The sequence below is a fragment of the Dama dama genome, chromosome 19, assembly GCF_033118175.1.
Source record: "Dama dama isolate Ldn47 chromosome 19, ASM3311817v1, whole genome shotgun sequence".
NCBI lineage: Eukaryota > Metazoa > Chordata > Mammalia > Artiodactyla > Cervidae > Dama > Dama dama.
This window is the reverse complement of record NC_083699.1, coordinates 6,462,009-6,481,748: the sequence shown is the minus strand read 5'-3', so window position 1 is coordinate 6,481,748 and position 19,740 is coordinate 6,462,009. Positions and strand designations below refer to the sequence as shown.

The 19,740-nt window shown below is 38.1% G+C and overlaps 1 protein-coding gene across 18 annotated transcripts in view; it reads right to left on the bottom strand.

Moving 5' to 3' along the window:
- The window catches only part of MBNL1 (muscleblind like splicing regulator 1), a 209,834-nt gene that overhangs the window by 153,852 nt on the left and 36,242 nt on the right, over positions 1 to 19,740 (bottom strand). The gene's annotated exons all lie outside the window — the stretch shown is intronic.

The window sequence follows — 19,740 nt, the reverse complement described above, 5'->3', positions numbered from 1 at the left end:
CATCAGATGTGACTTATTCCACTGCAAGAGGACGAGCATGTGGGTTTTGAATTTACCCAACATGCAGTTAGTGGACTAAACCATGTTAGTTTCAAAACAGCTTCCCAAACAAGTCCAAGCACTTGAAGATCATTACCAGGAAATAAAAAGCAAGGTTTAAAAACTGCAGCCGACTTCCAAGCTGCTTTCCCTCCGGCTCTGGGCAGGGACAGGCACTGAACAGCCTGCTCCTGCTGTCCGGACACGTGAATAAAAAAGGAAAGGGGTGTTTACAAATGGTACATTCTCCTGACCTATCCAATTCACTTCCTTCTCCAGCCTAAGTCCTGCCCCTCCACTGAAAGTGGCACTCCTACTGTAAAACTATTCCATTCAGCTCGCAGACACTTTGTCAATATATCACAGGCAGGCGAGATATGAACAAAAGCATCCTTTATTTGAGCATTTTTTAAGCAGAAGCTGAGGTCATGTGGGGGAAATAAGGAGGGCAGTGTTGTCAGTGTGTCTGGCAAATCTGAAGTCAACCTCAAGGGAGAGAGTGATTCCATTGCAGAAACATTAAATAGTAAGTGAGCAGTTTGATTTGGGCAGTACGATGCATTTCAGAGGTACAAATGAAGCCAGAGGGTGGGGGTTAGGGGGTGAGGGACCCCCTATTGCCTAAAGATCTCGTAACTGGGCACCACAAGACCGCTCCCTATATACAGCAGGGCATTTCTGCTTTTAACAACTTACTTTCAATCAGAATGGGAAAACTTTCCCAAAAATGCTTAGTAGTTACAGAACAGCATACATATTATTTTTTCCCTTTTGAATGCTACCAAAGGAAACAAGGCTTCAAAAACTCTAGAAGTTTCACACTCCAAAGAGGCAGTAACAGTATAATAAATAGTATCCGATTACTTCTTCCAGGGCCAAAAATGGCCAACGGGCATGTAACGTATTTATTTATAACTTGGAAATTAGAACACAGAATATGAATATATATACACATACATATAGATAAACAAGGATACTTAGCAGAATTTTTTTTTGATTTAAGATTAACACTGTCATTTTTAACATTATTTTTTTAGAAACTACCAGATACTAGGTTTAGAAAATATTGTAAAGGCCACAACTTTTGAGAAAGATTTAAAAAGAAAACCTCATACTGATGCTCCAGAAGTATTTTTTGTTTTCAAAAGATTTTCTAGTCCTATTCCTGGTTCCATAAAAATGAAGCCAAGCTAGCCACAAACTCTAAGACTTCTTCACCTTCCTTAATATTTGCTCTGCATTCAAAGCTTCTTGACTCCATCATGCTGTGAGTATGTGCCACATCTGTGGTCAACATCTCTTTTGTCCTTCTCTCTGCAACCACGGCCTCCATTTCTCTGAGGTCCTGCTCAGTCCTGTCCGACTCTTTGGGACCACACAGACTGTGGCCCACCAGGCTCCTCTGTCCACCTAATTATCCTGGTAAGAGTACTGGAGTGGGTTGCCATTTCCTCCTCCAGAGGATCTTCCCAACCCAGAAACAGAATCCTTGTCTGCTGCATTGGCAGGCGGATTCTTTGCCACTGAGCCACCTGGGAAGCCTATCCACATGTCACTTCCTCCAAGACGCTATCAGGATGTCACTTCCTTCATCCCCACCCACCCACATAGTAACACTGCCTCCTCCCAATTACCTCTGCGCCCCAGTCAGTGTCTGATTGGCATTTATATGACTGACCCATGAGAAGACATGTTCCCAAGGCCAGAAACAGCCTTACACATCTTAGCAACCTTAAGTGTCTGGTTTAGGGATGGAAAACAGATGGAGCCCCATAACTTTGGTAAATTAAATGATCAATTTCTATGTCAGAACTGGCATTAGCAGAAAAATACAGAAACACACGCAGGAACACACCCCTATAAACACACATGAACATGCATAAACACAAACTTGAAAAAACACACACACCCATTACTACCTCCATAAGTTACTGTGTTCTAGGGTCACTCAGGTTTCCCATTGCCTAGGAATCCTCCCCTCCGCCTGGACTGCCCCCTCTGACACTCCAGCTTTTCTAAAATTTCCTCACTATCAAGTCCCTCCTCCTTTGGGTTCTTCTCACTATCAACAATGGATATGATCTTACATGTCACAGATATTTCATCATAAAAATAGTAGCTCTCAGGCATGAACTCTCTCTCACCTTCCTACCACCCATCTTTAAACTATCTTTTTGTATCTTTCTTCTTAGTCTCCCAGTTTTCTCTTCTACTGCCCAAGGTTAAACTGCTACCTTGACCGGCTCCTTCTTAAATCCGCTTCCTCTCTAAATTCCTGATATATATATTCCTGCTTTTCCTCTTAGCTCTTAAAGTGCTAAAAGAGCTCTAAAATGGAAGGGGTGGCATGGCGGGAGGAAGGGGACCTTGCCGAGTTATACGTCACCTCCCTGATGTTCCTAATCCATCATTCCCAAAAGTCTGAAGAGTCACCTACATGTGCTGTTTTTCTTGCTTCCTCCTCTTCCATTCACTTAAAAAAAAAAAAAAATGCATCGGTGTAACCTGCACAACTATCGCCCTACTGCTCAGCGGCCTCATCAATGCTCCCATCAAAGCCAAACCTAAAGACTGCACATCCTTGTCGTTACTTGACCTCTTAACAGCATGCTGCACAACCCCCTCTTTCTCCCTTCCCCTTGTTTTAAGCTGACACGTTTTATCTTTTTTGGTCTCTCCCAGCCCTGCACCTCTACCTTCCCAGGGACAGAGGGACTGTGGGTTCTTAGCATACACCATCCAGGTGGGAGCCTCTGAAACTTATTACATGCTAAACCTTTGGATTGACACATACTTCCTCATCCCTTCTTCTTGTCTAAACTGCTACTCAAATATATCCTTCTCTAAAAAGGCTATGCTAACTCTGCTAAACATTCTACCCCCTCACAATATTCTCAGTACTTTGTATCTCTTGGAACTTTTGTCCCCAAGGTTATAAATTCCACAACAATAGGGTGTTTATCGCCACTTTTTTTCTTTAACCCAGTCCCTGGAACATAATGTTTCTTAAATGTTTAAGACAAAAATAATTTTCTTCAACCTATTAGAAATACACATGTTTATGAGGACATGTGTCCAACCCCCAGGAAAATTGCATCATGATCTCTGAGATCCAAACAATGAGGAAAGGCAACGGAGTGGGACACAGAGGAATAACCTCACTGCTTGGAGGTTATGTCTAAATACAACGACAAAATTCATTTCTAGCGTTGTTTTCCCCTTCTACCATGTTACAGACTTAGTCATACTCAAGCAACAAAATCTACCTTAATTACTGAAATGCTTACAAATGGCTGTTCCGATTATATTTTCTGTAGCAGAGCAGTTCTTTTAAGTCAAAAAGTATTACTGAAAAAGTAGAGCTCTGTATTTTTAAGCTGAAAACACTATTATAAAATGTATTAGTCAAGGTGATAATCAAAATATTTACAATTAGCCGAACATGGACAAGTGAGCGATCAGATGGTACACTGACCTTTATGAAATACTCCATCTACACCTGATAATATGAGTTTCTGCCTTTGACACAGGGCGCTGGGGGTAACGAACTCATATTTTATCTGAAAAAAAGGTATTTGAGTAAACTGCTGATATCAGAATGCTATCTTGTAATCTTTTTATTTATTCAAACATAATTTCAAGGAAGACCAGAAATCTTCATAACTTTAACAAATTAAGATTCTATAAGATTTGGATCAATACTTCAGTGGTAATGGACTTTTTGTTCTATAGATAGAGATACTATTTAAATGTGTATGGGCATTGTGCAGATTGTAGGAAATCTTGCAAATGTATCACCCTAAAAATATGTATTGTTTGCAAATAATTATTGAAAGAAGCACTGCTACTGTAAATGTTTTAGCTAACAGGTAAACTGCTTCTGAGATAAATTTTTGACGGATATTTCAATATATTATAAACTTCCCTGAACAAAAACAAAGAAATAGAGAATTTAACTGTTTTAAGTGAGAATCAAATTTTAATAGGTTTTTATGGTAAGAGCCTTCTTTTACCTAGTGATCAAATTCAAAATACTAAGCTGGAGAGTTCCTTACATCATGTGACACATTCTATTGATACAAACAAGCATATTCCTCCCAAGAACCAAGATCACTACTTCCTTAAGTGATATTAGAACTCACATGTATTTTCTACTTTAAGGTAAATAGAAAGGAAAGAATAAAATATAAGACAGAAGAAAAGAAACCAAAAATAGATTAAAGAATAAAAAGAAAAAGCCTGAGGAATTACAGATAATTACTCTTATGGCAATTGATATATACTAGCACTAAACTAGGAGAAGGAAATGGCAGACCACTCCAGTGTTCTTGCCTGGAGAATCCCAGGGGCGGGGGAGCCTGGCGGGCTGCTGTTTATGGGGTCGCACAGAGTCAGACACAGCTGAAGCGACTTAGCAGCCGCAGCAGCACTAAACTAACAGTGGATTTGCTCCTTGGAAGAAAAGCTATGACCAACCTAGACAGCATATTAAAAAGCAGAGACATAACTTTGCCAACAAAGGTTCATCTAGTCAAAGCTATGGTTTTTCCAGTAGTCATGTATAGATGTGAGAGTTGGATCATAAAGAAAGCTGAGCGCCAAAGAATTGATAATTTGGAACTGTGGTTCAAAAAGAAGATTCCTGAGGGTCCCTCGGACTGCAAGGAGATCCAACCGGTCCATCCTAAAGGAAACCAGTCCTGATGCTGAAGCTGAAACTCCAATACTTTGGCCATCTGATGCAAAGAACTGACTCACTGGAAAAGACTCTGATGCTGGGAAAGATTGAAGGTGGGAGGAGAAGGGGACAACAGGGGATGAGAATGTTGGATGGCATCACTGACTCAGTGGACATGGGTTTGAGTAAGCTCTGGGAGTTGGTGATGGACAGGGAAGCCTGGCGTGCTGCAGTCCATGGGGTGGCAAAGAGTCGGACACGACTGAGCAACTGAACTGAACAGTGGATTATTACATGTGTGTGCCCAATGGTGTCTGACTCTTTGTGTCCCCATGGACTGCAGCCCACCAGGCTCCTCTGTTCATGGGATTTTTCCAGGCAAGAAAACTAGAGTGGGTTGCCGTTTCCTACTACTGGAGATCTTCCCAATTCAGGAATCAAACTCGAGTCTCCTGAGACTCCTGCAATGACAAGCAGATTCTCACCTCAGTGCGGCCTGGGAAGCCCTAACAGGGAATACATTCATACAGACATCTATCTAAGGGCTGCATACACTGTGTAATACAGGACAAACAGACACAAGCAATAAGACTAAAATTCTGTTTTGGAGAACCCGTTGGCTTCTATGAGCAAGGTGAAACTTCCGAGTCACAAATGTTCACTAACCATTTCAATTCTTCTGGACCAAATATAGGCAGATTGGTTCTACATGCCAGAGTAGTTAGCTGGGAATTTGGGGGAATTTTTTCATAAGTTTTCATTTTGAAATGTTACATATTGAGGAAGTTAACTCAGTAATTTTTTTAGATTTCTTTTTTTTTTTTAAACTCACTAAGAAATTTTCAAGCTAACTGGAAGAGACGGCCGACTTTGCTGAGTGTGTTTGGAGCTGATGAGAAGAAGAGCCTTGTCCAAAACTGTAACTTCTCCCTCTGGCTCACTGGTGTCGACAAGTCTGTAACTAGCAATGCATCACTTCGGTAAACTAAGTTAGCTCACAGCACAATTTTGCCTATGGCTTGTCCCAAATATTAACAGAGATTTTGGTAAACAAATAACTAACTAAGCACTTCTGGAGGCTATATAGCTATTTCTCTACTCACAAGGGACTAAACAAAGTCATTTATTACATGGGAAAAAACTGTGTTCTGAATGGGTTAATGCAATCTTCACCAATATTCAACTTCGTATAACAAAAAGCTAAGATCAGTGTTTCTCAGTGAGGGGGAAGCGCCCTGGTGGTAGCACCCATGCTGATTTTCAGTGATGCAGAAACAACGTAATTTTAACAGATGCATCAGAATGCTCAAACAAGCTCATCAAAGCATGTGGATGTGTAACTTAGGAAGAGGCTAAAGTATAACAAAAAGAACTTAAGGAATAATAGTAAACATACTGGCAAAAATCATAAAGAATATATGCAAATGACTGAAGTTTTAGAAAAACTGCTGAGAAAAAACATAATTCTCAACCACAAATCCTCTGGAATGGCACAGCAGTTGGCAATGTGGCTTACTGGTCTGACACTCTGCATTGTTTTGGGTGACAAGTTGATTACAAGGAAAGGAAGATTATGTTAACCAACTCAAACAAGTAATCTAAAACTATCAAAGCATTCCTTTAAGATGCTGATAAGGTTTGCTTCCCTAATCATCCAGTGGTCTCTTGCTGGAAGGATATTGAAGGAAGTCAGTTAGGTGATACAGTATTGCTAAAGATTAGAATTCCAAAAGCAAGCAACTAAACTTTCACATTAGAAAATGACTACTGTCCCTTTAAGGATTTATATTTCAGACAAAAATGAAACAGGAAGCCTCTATGCAGACAGTGATTAAAAAGTGAATTTTGAAATGATTCCTATAAAAGGCAAAATTATAAAACTTAAAAAGGGATTAGAAGATAAATATCAAGACATCTTGCTGCATTTTGTAGCCTGAGCCAGAAGTTTCGTACCTAAATGTGCCCTCATCCAGTCCCCACAGCAGAGCTGATCTTCCTAGAAGCTTTTTCGGCCCACTGTCAAAAGTATGCAAACCTCTCTTCCTATTAACACCAGTGCAGACTTTCAGCCCCTTATCCTGCTTTATTCTTCCTCACAACACTTGTTAGTATTTGGCATAATACTATGTACCTATTTCACTATCTGCTTATCACCTACTTTTTCCATTAAAATGTAAGCTCTGTGACAGCAGGCAGATGCCAGCCAGTTTCTTCACCAAACAGCCACCACCAGCAAAGCACAAGGGCCAGACTAAGCCAACAGTCAGCATTTGTGGCATGATAGTATTTTTCTTAGTACATCTGAACACTGGTTTACAAATATTTGCTACAAGTTATAATGCCTAAACAACAGACACACAGCTTAAAACACTGATATGTCACCTTTATAGCTGAATGAAATCAGGATCAAAGACCACTTATTGGAAAGAAAGCATAAGGAAAGGAGGCTAATTAACATAAAACCATTTTTATACTTCCTTAATTGGGAAGTTGATGGAAGTCTTTTTAATCCACAAAATAATTTGAAATAGATACACATGGTTTTGCAAATTTTTAACATGTAAATAATTATCAGTGCATTTCTGACAGAATCAGTCCTCAGTTCTGGCTAAGGAAGGAAAATTTGCTTTTTTTTTGAAGATTCCAAACAGGCAGTCTTTTAACATTTCCCTCTGTTCCACAAGGAAGTATAACAACACTATGAGTGCTACTTTATCATTCTTTGAGATAAATACTAATTCTATTTAGTGTTTTATTTACTCTATATATATTACCAAAAAGATGAAGTTATCTTGTTAGCCTTAGGTAGTCATTTCTGATCCGCCCATGTCACTTAATATTTCAAAATAATAACTAGCAAGTCAGAACACAAGACTACAGTAAAATCAACAGTGTTGATACATGTGCAATGTACTAGGAGACAGAAAAAACAAATCTAACTATTCTGGCAGTTTTCAGGAAGAATGGTTCATTAACCCAACTGAAATCTACCAATGTGAAAGAAGCATGACAAAACTCTGAACGTTAAATGCAACGTGACACATTGTGATATTGTTATTTCCAGAGCAAAACCATCATTATGGACTTTGATTTTAGAGCTTACTTTTATGAGTTATATTTTATTTGCCATAGTAACTAGGGGTCAAAATCTTAATTTTCCATCTGAACAATATCACCTTCTGAACAATATCACCGAGCCTCTTATTGAGGCTCGGTGATATTTTCATCTAAAACATGTTTCAATATGATCTTTATCACTTGTCAGTGGTAGCAAAGTCACCCATGCTTCCCTAATAACAGTGTCATATAACTCAAAAATAAGGATGAAGTTGATTAATGGGAGACTTAAGGAAATATTCCCATAGAACCCTGTACATCAGTGAAAATTTCCTGCATGTGAACCTCTTTGCCCCAATGTTCAACTTTCCTTACAAGGCAGAAATCATTCTCACAGCCAGTAGTCATTAAAAGATTTTCCATAATTAACCTATGCCCATTTTCCATTTGAGTAGGTCCAATCGAGCTAAATTATAAAATCAATATGTGAAGAAATGACAAAAACAATTAAAAAAAAATCTGGCCAAAATATAAAGCATACCTCTATTAGGATGAAATAATCATAGCTATCACACTTCCCAACCCAGGGATGGAACCTACATCTCCTGTGTCTCCTGCACTGACAAGTGAATTCTTTCCCACTCTGCCACCTGGGAAGCCCACTATCAAGTCTATCTGAGCACACTAACCTGATCTTAGCAGATGATTTAGAACGTCACCTAGTAAGCTCACCCTGGGAAACCTTACTGGCTTATTTCTATTCAAGACTGCCCCAAATCTGTTGCTTAATTATTAATCATTATGAGAAAAGTATGCAAAATCTATTTTTACAGTTAAATAAAGAGGGTGGCACTAGTGGTAAAGATTCTGCCTGCCAATGTAGGAGACCCAAGAGACAGTGGGTTCAATCCCTGGGTGGGGAAGCTCCCCAAAGGAGAAAATGGCAACCCACTCCAGTACTCATGCCTGGAAAATCCCATGGACAGAGGAGCCTAGCAGGCTACAGTCCATGGGGCTGCAAAGAGTCAGACACGACTGAGCACACATTTCTTCAACTTCAAAAAGATCTACAAATAATTATTCTCCAGAAGATAATGATATCAAACATGAACATAGGATGCTATTGCTTGAATGCATCCTAATTAAATGAATTAATGGACTTCTGATGACAAAACACAATACATACACATCCCCCTTTTTCCATTTAATCAGTAAAAATCCCCATCACATGAAAAATGCATCTTTTATTGCAAACTTTACAAATACTCAAGCCACAAAGGTACCACAGTTTAACATTATAATCCTAGGGATATTTCTACTGATTTATAGATTTGATCTTAAAGATTACCTTTTGAACAAATAATCTCAAACATACATTTAATAATATACCAATGTCAACTGAATTTATTCCTAAAAATGATAAAATATTAGAATTTCAGTTTAATTTGAGCTTTCCTAAAAAAAAAAAAAAATCACAAATTCACATACGCTCACATGCATTTAAGAACTGTGCTTCCCCTGACTAACAGGGAATCAAGACCTAGTTGTTTTTCCCTGGTTTAAAAAAGAGGAAGATATGTTTCAAAACAAAGACATGCATTAATAACTCAAATTTTCACTTCAGTGTAGCTGTATCTTCTAGGGAACGTTCCACATAACATATATACTAAACTAGGTCTCAGATGCTGAACAACAACAAACGATGCTAACATTACTGCAACTGCTCTCCAGGACAGCCAGAGCTTCAGAATGTATTTTGCAGAAGCCTAAGATTTCAACAGGCAGCTCCACAGTGGTAACAGGGAGGTATATTTTGTTGGTGCCTACTTCAACATTTATTAATTACAAGGCTTCACTTACAAAAAAGAAAAACACTGAGAGGTTCTGCAAGGCTTAGAAATATAAGACTACCTGGATAAAAAGAGAAAATTTGTCTCCCTGATAACTAAATTTATATTTGTACATAAATCATTTACCACACTTTTGTGCCATAACTCTAACTCCTTAAATTTCTAACATACTTAAGAACTGAAATCTCATTACTTGCACAATGCAGATCTAGAATCATGAGTCATTCATTCAGAGGAACTTTGCAGACACACAGCAAAATGCATGTCCCATGAAGTTATTCAGAAAGAGATGTAAAATAAAATAAGGCAAAAAATTAGACAGTGAAAATAAAGAATTCTCAAATTAGAAATATAAAGGCTCAGAAGCAAATTACAAGTTAAATAAACACTATCTAAATTTTGAGTTTTTCTCCCTCTATAACTAGACTATAATCTACATGATTTCAAAGTCAAAAAATTAACTATTTATGCTCTTAACTATGGTTCTGCCTTGTTTTGTGATCTAGAAGTATCGGTATAAGTACTCAGTTGCTCAGCTGTGTCCAACTCTTTGCGATCCCATGTTCTGCAGCCCACCAGGCTCTTCCGTCCATGGGATTATCCCAACAAAAATACTGGAGTGGGTTGCCATTTCCTCCTCCAATGGGTATAAATGCTAGGCTATTACCCAGAAGAGATAGTAACATATAAGTTCAAACGACAGACAGAAATCTCTAGCAAGTAATTTATATGAATCACATACACTGCTTGCAAGCGAAGTCCCTTCACTCATGTCTGACTCTGCGACCCTATGGACTATTGCCCGCCAGGCTCCGCAGTCGGACGGGATTCTTCAAGCAAAAATACTGGAGTGGGTTGCCACGCCCTCCTCTAGGGAATCTTTCCAACCCAGGGATCAAACCCTTGTCTCTTATGTCTCCTGCACTGGCCAAGTGCATTCTTTACCACTAGCACCACCTGGGAAGCTCTCACATATATTAACTCCATATATTTTTCTTTCTATTTGTTTTTGGTTTTAGACATTGCTAAATCAATGGATTTTCACTGTCAATAAATTTAAGTCATATAGAAGGGGTTATTGAGAATTTCCCATCTTTCTACTGCCAAATCAAACCCTCTCCAACCCCAAGCATAACCACTATTATTAGTATGGTGTGTTCAGTCCTTTTTCTATGTATTATCACACACAAACACACATCTACACATACAACACACATACACAGTTTAAATATTTTTTTTAATTTTTTTACAGTAATGATGGAAACATACTAAGCATATTAATTATCCTTAGGCTTGCTTTCTACAAAATATGTTAATGACCTTTCCTTATCAATAGAGATAGATTCACATAAATTTTTTAACAATTATGTATTACTTTACTATATATTCATTTCTATACTAGTGGTCACCTAAATAAATGCCAATTTTTCAATTTTTTAAGCAATACTGCAATTATACATACAAAACTATGCTTACATTTGAGTGGTACTTCCCTGGTGGCTCAGACGGTAAAGCGTCTGCCTGCAATGCGGGAGACCTGGGTTCAATCCCTGGGTCGGGAAGATCTCCTGGAGAAGGAAATGGCAACCCACTCCAGTACTCTTGCCTGGAAAATTCCATGGACGGAGGAGCCTGGTAGGCTACAGTCCGTGGGGTCTCAAAGAGTCAGACACAACTGAGCGACTTCAATGTCAATGTCAATAATATAAATACTTTGGACATAAAGTATATGCAAATATCAATTTTGAACTAAACATCAAACTCATTCTAAGAAAACATTTATCATTACATACTTCTACCAGCAATTAATAACATGCCTTTCTACATTTATTAAATCTATGTAAGGCCCTAAAAAAGATATTATCCTTCAAACCATATTGTAAATTTCTATTGTAAGAAAGGAGTAAAATGTATATGTCTTTTTCCTATATAGAACTTAAAGCCTTGTCTTTGTGTTTTGCAAAATATTTTCACTTGTTAGCACTTACATGGCAGTTAATCGATGGAAACACTTGTAAAATCAGTTGTTCAACTCCTGTTATTTCAAAGTAAACCATCTCAATGCTAAGACAATTACTATATTTATATTTTGCAATTATTTGCCAAAGAACAGGGGCCAGAGGTTTGAATAAATGTTTGAGTTGACAGAGTATCAAAACGAATATATAGCTTACCATTCTTTGCTTCTTAATAAAAACAAAACATGTAGTTAACACTCTGTGGGACATGTTATATTAGGAAAATCTCTGACAGCACAATGTCATATGATTAAGGGAATGCTTTTTTTGCATGTTATTTCTACAAATGTCAGAAAATATCCTGCTTCCCCCCCTTCTTTTTTAGATACTAATTGACTAAAGGAAACAGTTTCTGACAAGTGCTATAAATAATGCAAGGCGTTATCAAACTAGCTAAGGCACAATAGAACTCTGGTGAACTCATGTAGGCCCAGACACATTTCCCTGTGTGGTAATTTCTCCTGAGGCCAGAGGGCCTCTTGCCCTAGACCGGAGTGTTCTGAAGTGGAAGGCATTATTTCCAGTCTAAAAAACTAAGGTAGGTATGGACTCTTGTATGATTTTGCGAAAGGGCATGTGTCCCATTAAAAAACAAAACACTCTCCCCTCCTTTTACCCTCCTCATACTCTTTCTCGGTTATTAAGTAACAGTTCACAGAATAAAGAGGAACCTGAAAGTGGATTTTCAAAACACTTAAGATGGTTGGTTGGCAAAATGTGGGCATTTCTAATGCTTCTATTCTCTTTTCGACAATGCGCTTTTACCATGTTGTCGGAGTATAAATACAGTCACAACTTCTCAGGAGATAAGAGCAAGATTCTATTCCTAGGATTTTGTACTTTCCAAAAGAGTATATGTACTGAACACAGTTTAAACAAACTAATATGGCAACTTGAGGATTGGTTCCTCTGCCAAACAGAAAAAAAAAAAAAGAAAATCCCTTTCTTAAGTATTTTAATCATCCATAAGGTTCTGTGCATTCTAGAAAAGCTGTAACACATGAGGAGATCTGAAAAGCTGACTACATCCCTCTAATGAGACAGTGATTAAAGCTGTATGTGCTTCTACCAGCATCATATGCACTTAAAAACCAATGACCAGCTTTCCATGGCAAATCGCAATGCGTCAGTAGCTGGCTAATAAACTCCAGTAACTGCCAACAGTTTATTAACAGCAACACTTTCTGTTCTGTCTGGGAAATTAGAGATTCAGGAAGATCCTGGAATTCTCTGTATTGGTCACCCAGGGGTGACTTAAAAACACACATTCCTGGGACCTACGCTAGACCTACTAAAGGTAAAGACCAGTAATCTACATTTTAAGCAAACTCCCCAGGCTACCCTTAATCTCATTAAATTCTGGCAATCATAATCAACTAAAGTTAAAAGACTACTTCCACCAGAGATTGTTTACTGCATTTCTACCCAATAATTTCCCAGAGTATCTGCCCTGAAATGATGGCTTATTTGAGATTTGCTGACATGCTCTTTGATTATATTCTATTAACTTCTTTAGAAAATCGACATGCCTGCAAAATGTTATGCAAAGTTCTGTTATATTCATTTTTTTCAGTGTCATAACTGAAGGTTTATTTTAAAATATTTCGTTATTTTAGAACATCATTGGCAACTAGAAACTTGTATGCAAAGGTGATTTTATATCAGAGTAAATAAAAGACTTTTATACACAAGCCACAGATGTCTGTCCCTCTCTCAACAGAATGACCTTTGAGGTCACACCACCAAATGGACCAATTTTGTATCATTTCCTTTTAGATTCTGCTTATAAGGGACTGTTACATTCATTTTTTAAAATATTATTTTCAATCAGGCACCATACATGCCCCTCCACATCATCTAAGATACTACTCATATCATCCTACTATGTTGCAAACCTCTTATGTTTCATTTCTGCTCAAGAGTTCACACCATATAAAAGCTACTTAATCTGCAAAAAAATAAAAAGTCCCCCAGTAAATCTGAAAGAGTATATTGAATAAATTCAAAAAAATAATTACCTGGTAATCTTAAAGCTTCCCATATCTTTCTATCATTAAAATGTCAAATATGTATGTACATAAACAAATATATACATATATACACAAATATATAAAATGAGACAGTGATATTTAGGCTCCATACAGTAAAATTATTTTGCAAAAAGAAAAAACAATTAACCACTTAATTACTACAATCTGATAAAATTAGTAATAGTATAGATAAATACAAAATAAAATGTATGTATGCGAGTGTAGATATGCATGTATGTATGTATGCATGTGTGTGTGTGTGTGTGTGTGTGTGTGTATCCGAAGAATAAAGAGAAACTTTATGTAGGAATTAGTCAAATCATGCTCTTCATACATAATTAACACCTGGCTCTTTATTTAAGTTCAAGTAAAATCTCTGTATTGAAGTTAACAGAGGGAAAATGACTTAAATAAGACTTTAAGCTTCTTTCAACAAAACTACAAACTATGTTTCCTCATTAATAACTCCTGGAGAGATTAGCTTCTTGAGAAGTTGGCTTGTGCTACATTTCTTCTTGATTTAATATAATATCTGCAAGATGTTCATCTTGTTCTTTAATAAAAAGTTCTGACTAGAGGAGCCACTTAGAAAAATTTACTTTCCCCCCAGAACTCATATATTCTATTACTCAACAATAGCAGATAATATTTGATTCCCTGGTATACAATTTACTTTCATCTAAATTTTGCCATTTGTTCCTCATGACTCTAAAGGATGGCTATATTATCTTGTTTGTTTGTGAACAAATAAATTAAGGTTGGCATGGTTAGGTGACTGACTCACCCAAGCCTCCTAAGCTAACTGAACGGAACAATCAAGATCCAAAATCAGGGTTCTGATTTAAAACTTCAAATTTCAATCACAACACATGCTGACAATTTAATACCAAACTTCGTGGAAATGACAACAACCTTAAATACAACAGAAGCCAAAAAACCCCAGAGAGATTGGGTGTAGAGTACAGTGGCCACGACTACGTCCTTAGTGACTTGCTCTGAGAGGTAAGTGAAGGAGCAAGCCCTATTTGTAGAGTCGGAAGGAGGTAAGACAGCCCCCTTCACAGAGCCGAGAAAAAAATGCTCTTCTCCTTGTGTGTCCATGGGGTATACACTGGACACTAACATGTACACTTAGAAATGTGGGAATCACACACTACGGCTCATCAGTTTCTTCTTAGGACTGCTAGTTAATCTAGTCATTAACACATTGTTGTTTAGTTGCTAAGTCATGCCCAACTCTTTTGCAACCCCGTGGACTACAGCCTGCCAGACTCCCCTGTCCATGTGAATTCTCCAGGCAAGAATACTGGAGTGGACTGCCATGTTCTCCTCCCGGCATCTTCCCAACCCGGGAATCGAACCCAGGGCTCCCACATTACAGGCAGATTCTTAACTGTCTGAGCTCCCTGGGAAGCCTAAGGATACTCAAGTTCTCCAGGGGAGCTTCCCGACCCAGGAACTCAACCAAAGTCTCCTGCAGTGAAGGTGGATTCTTTACCTCTGAGCCACCGGGGAAGCCCAATTAATACATCACAGGGTTCTAAATACTTACTCAGCAAATGATTGAAAGATGAGTTATTAAGGAAAAGGATCTTTGGGCATGATTTTATTTTCATCTGTCTGCTTTCTGAGCAAGAAGGGCACACCTTTCCTTCAGAGCTTTTGAGGACTTAAAATCTATTAACAGAAACCTTCTGCATAAGGAAAAAGGAAGACTGCTCTGAAAGCAACACAACTGAATACATGCAAAGCAAGTATGCTTACAGGAAGACCGATCTGTATCAGCCACTAAACAGGGTTTGAAAAGCAGTGAAGGACATGGAATAACTGTCCGAAACACTTCTAAGCAATGCAGAAGCAGAGATTTTTTGACAGATGTTAAAACGGTAGAAAAGTATACTAGAGAGAAAGCCCTGAAGGTCTGAAATGGTGTACGTGGTACTTCTCTTTACATGTAACCAAGCTGTTCTCTAGTAATTAGTTACCTTATGGCACACACACAAAAAAAGGTAAATATTAAGTTGTTTTCTAATAAGAAAGCCCAAAATCAAAATAACTTTGAAAATTACAATCTCAGCGCCACTGCCTCAAAATTATCTCCTTTGACAAAAACTGCAGGTGTCTACTCCTCTAATAGTGCTCTTTTTTAGTTCTCTTTCTTTCTTCTCTACTATCCTAGGGGAAAAAAAATGTTTTATTTAAAGAAATCCATGGGGAGGGAGGGGGGATCGGGATGGGGAACACATGTAAATCCATGGCTGATTCATGTCAATGTATGGCAAAAACCACTACAATATTGTAAAGTAATTAGCCTTCAACTAATAAAAATTAATGAAAAAATAAAAAAAATAAAGAAATCCAAATATATCCAACATACACAATAATCTTACTAAATGAATAAATATATTAAGGATAAACAATACATAGGTAAAACAGTATATACACACTGATTATATTAAACAGCTAATGGATGATCCCGTATATGTAGCCTAGATCTAGGGGGACTACATGGATGCAACTTTGAAGAGTTTATTGCTTTACTGGGGACATAAAATTAATACACAAACAATTGCACGTAAGAAAAAAAGTGCTGAGCGATCACAATAAGGCTTGGTGACTAAAAGAGAGTCAGGGGTGGTTTCTTGATGGATAAGACATCTGAAACGGGCCTGGAAGGACAGGTTTCATTTGGGTGGACACACAAAAGAATGGCACCCCAGGCTGCAGGAATACAAGGAACAAAGGCAGGGACCGGGGAAAGCACAGAACAGGGACGCGGAGGAAACGTCGGCGTGGAGCACCATGTGCAACGGGGCGGGCCGGAGATAGTGTTGGAATCCGGGGCTGGAACCAAACCAGCAAGGGCATTGAAGGCCAGAATGAAGAATTCAGCCTTCATTTCTTAATTATTTGGAATCCATCCATTCCAAGATTTCACTCAGGGGCAGAGTCAGAATATTTAACTAAATATCCTAAGGGCTAAGAATAAGACTGTACATGGGATATAAAGAGATCTTAACAAATAAACTTGGGATTTCTCTACTTCCTAAAGCTTTTGCTTTAGTCTCCAGAAAGCCGAGAGATAAATTCAGTTCTCAATCTCATCTCAAGTACTTGTTTCATTTCTTTTCCTTCTGATTTGTCTTTTTCATAGTCCTATTTGATGTGTGCTTATCATAGTAAGGCAACTAACACCTTTTCTTTTTTTTTTTTTGATGGAGTACACATTACACATAAATAAAATTATTTTAACAAATGCCCTGGGATCAGGTAAGGTTGTAGATGCAACACTTAAAAAGTTTTACAGAAGAGAAATCAGAACCCTCCCATCAAGTAAAACTTGTTCCTCTGTAAATATTTCAATGAAAAATAGCCATAGCAAATTAGAATACCCAGTTTTTGCAGTTGACAACTATTCTAAAATCTACAACTGTTGGGTTCAGCAACCTATCTTCCTGCCTGGCTGTCCAGTTTGACCTTCCATATGAATCAGTGTTTCTACTATGATACCAAAATGACCTTCTGAAACTTACAAGGCTTCCAAGGCTGCGGATATTTTCAGCTGTATCAGCCCTGGCTGTCACAACATTCTGCATGATATTAAGTGGCAAAACCAGAGCCTCCTGTACTAGCCTGACCTTTTAAACTCTACAATACCTTGCTGCCACTCAAAACTGAGTTTGCCTTTTCTGCTTACTTTGAGATGCTACTTCTCTTGCTTACTTGGAAAGCAGTCATTCCAAGCATAAAATGGTACCTTCCTTACATGAAAATAGAACACTTACTTATACACAGTAAGCCTAACACTGATAGAGGTTTTAAAATAAATATTTACTGCCATCTACAAATAATACCTCTTTAATTACAGAAAAAATTATCTAAATTCCATAAACAAGATTATTTAAATTCTGTGGCAACAAGAAATATAATAATACGTCATTATTTCTGCAATGGCCAATTTGAAATTTGAGAGATGTCTAAATTTTGTAATTGCACTTTTATAATTGCATCTGTTTATGTTAACCATTATGTATTCAATGCCTAGCACAGTGCCTAAAACATAAAAGAATCCAAATTAATATTTAAGTGCATGCTGCAGAATCTGAATGTTTAATTACACTTCATTTATCACAGAACTATTGAACTGAAATATAGGTGCTAATTTTCTTGCCAAAAAATTAGTATATTAGCATATAATATTTATCTTAAAAAATATGCCCGAGAATTACTGGTACATGAAGGGAAAATATTTTTAAAATCCATTAATGCCAGGTCATTTATTTACCAACAGAAAATTGTTACTGTGCAAACAGGATAAAGTCTAAAACCAGTAGAGGAAAACAGCAATAGAAATCCATTCACTAAGACAGAGGGACTAAGATTCTTAAGAACACTATCTATCAATTATTTGATCTCAAGCCTTAATAACTATTAGTAATAATAAATTTAGATTTACACATGTATATTAGAGTATCTTTTGTTTTGTCTTTGGCATACTGTATTTTCACAAATCCTACTTATGATCAGTGCAAAGAACCACGCAACGATGTTGTGTGGTTGCTATTGTTCAGTTGCTAAGTCACGCCTGAGTCTTTGCGACCCCATGAACTGCAGCACACCAGGCTTCCCTGTCCTCCACTATCACCTGGAGTTTGCTCAAGTTCATGTCCATTGAGCTGGTGATCTATATAACTGTCTCATCCTCTGCCACTCTCTTCTTTTGCCTTTAATTAAATATACTTCAGAACAAACTTGGTGACCCTATTGGTGAATGCATCCTTTAGTTTCATGAATTTACTCTGTTTCATTTTCAGCTATAACCTATGGACTACTTACTTCATAGTCCTTTATGTAATATACATGTAAATAGGATATAACATATGTATCTGTACACATCACACACTCACAGACATATTCTAACTACTCTGCTAGAGATGGGGGAAGTGAGAAAAGTTCATCCGAAATCTCCAAGTGAATACCCATTCTCAATGAAATGTTTATTTTAATGTTGGTAACAGATTTCTATTTTTAAATGATGGGAGAAATGAACTGAACTACCCTAATGCCTTCAATAATGTAGCTGGCTAAATTATAACAGCATTTGCAACACTGTTCTGTGGACTCAAGACACTTCTCAAACTGCGCCACTTCAAGCCATCCACAGGAACAATTGGCAGAATGCTATGTCATTCAGAAGTGACACCTGAAACTCACAGGTGGTAATGATTTTGAGTCTAAAAGTAGATTTTGCTGATCTTGGCAAGTGCTGGAGCAGAGGGTATTAGGTGTGAGTAGAACGAATACTGAGCAAGCCACCCTGGCAGATCAGGCCATTCGATACTGCCCTCCTTTCCAGGCCAGGGAGACGTCAAAGTCCACTCCCTGGTCTCTGCTGTTTCATGACCACAAGGATTCAAAACCCGCCTTTCACATCCTGCCTCCTTCATTAAGTCTCTGCAGAACTAACCCGTGCTGGGCCTCAAGTGCACGCTGCTGTGAGTGCTGTTGACGCCAGTTGTGCCATCTCGATGCAAACAGTCAGACAAACCAACAGCAGAACTGGGTTGACACCTCAGCACACACAGTACCCTACTACACAGCCCCCGAGCAACTTCTATGACCTGAGCCTTGCTGAGCCTCCATTTTCCCACCTGTGAACCACAGCCGGCCAGCCGTGCATACATCTCACCGCGTTGTGCAACAGCTTCGGACAGTCACAGAAGTTAATGAGTAAGCGCCTACGGAATAAGAAGCTATTTTCCTAATTATTATAACTGCTTGAAGGTCTGGTCTTTTGTAGTTCTTGTTGTGTTTTCATTATTTTGCAATGGAAGGAGCTTTTCCTTTGGGCCATAAACTTCAGAAAAGCAGAACCCGTATCTCTAATTTCTCTTGAAAATTTCAGCCAAAAATCTTATCATGGAGCTTTTTCGGCAGGGGGCTTTAAATAGATGTGTATGACTGCAAATGAAGAATGGCAAGCCACAGAATAAAAATCCTGGTTTCTAACCTAGAACACAGAACAAATCCTGAAAACAAGTAACAAACACGTCACAGGTGGATGGGGC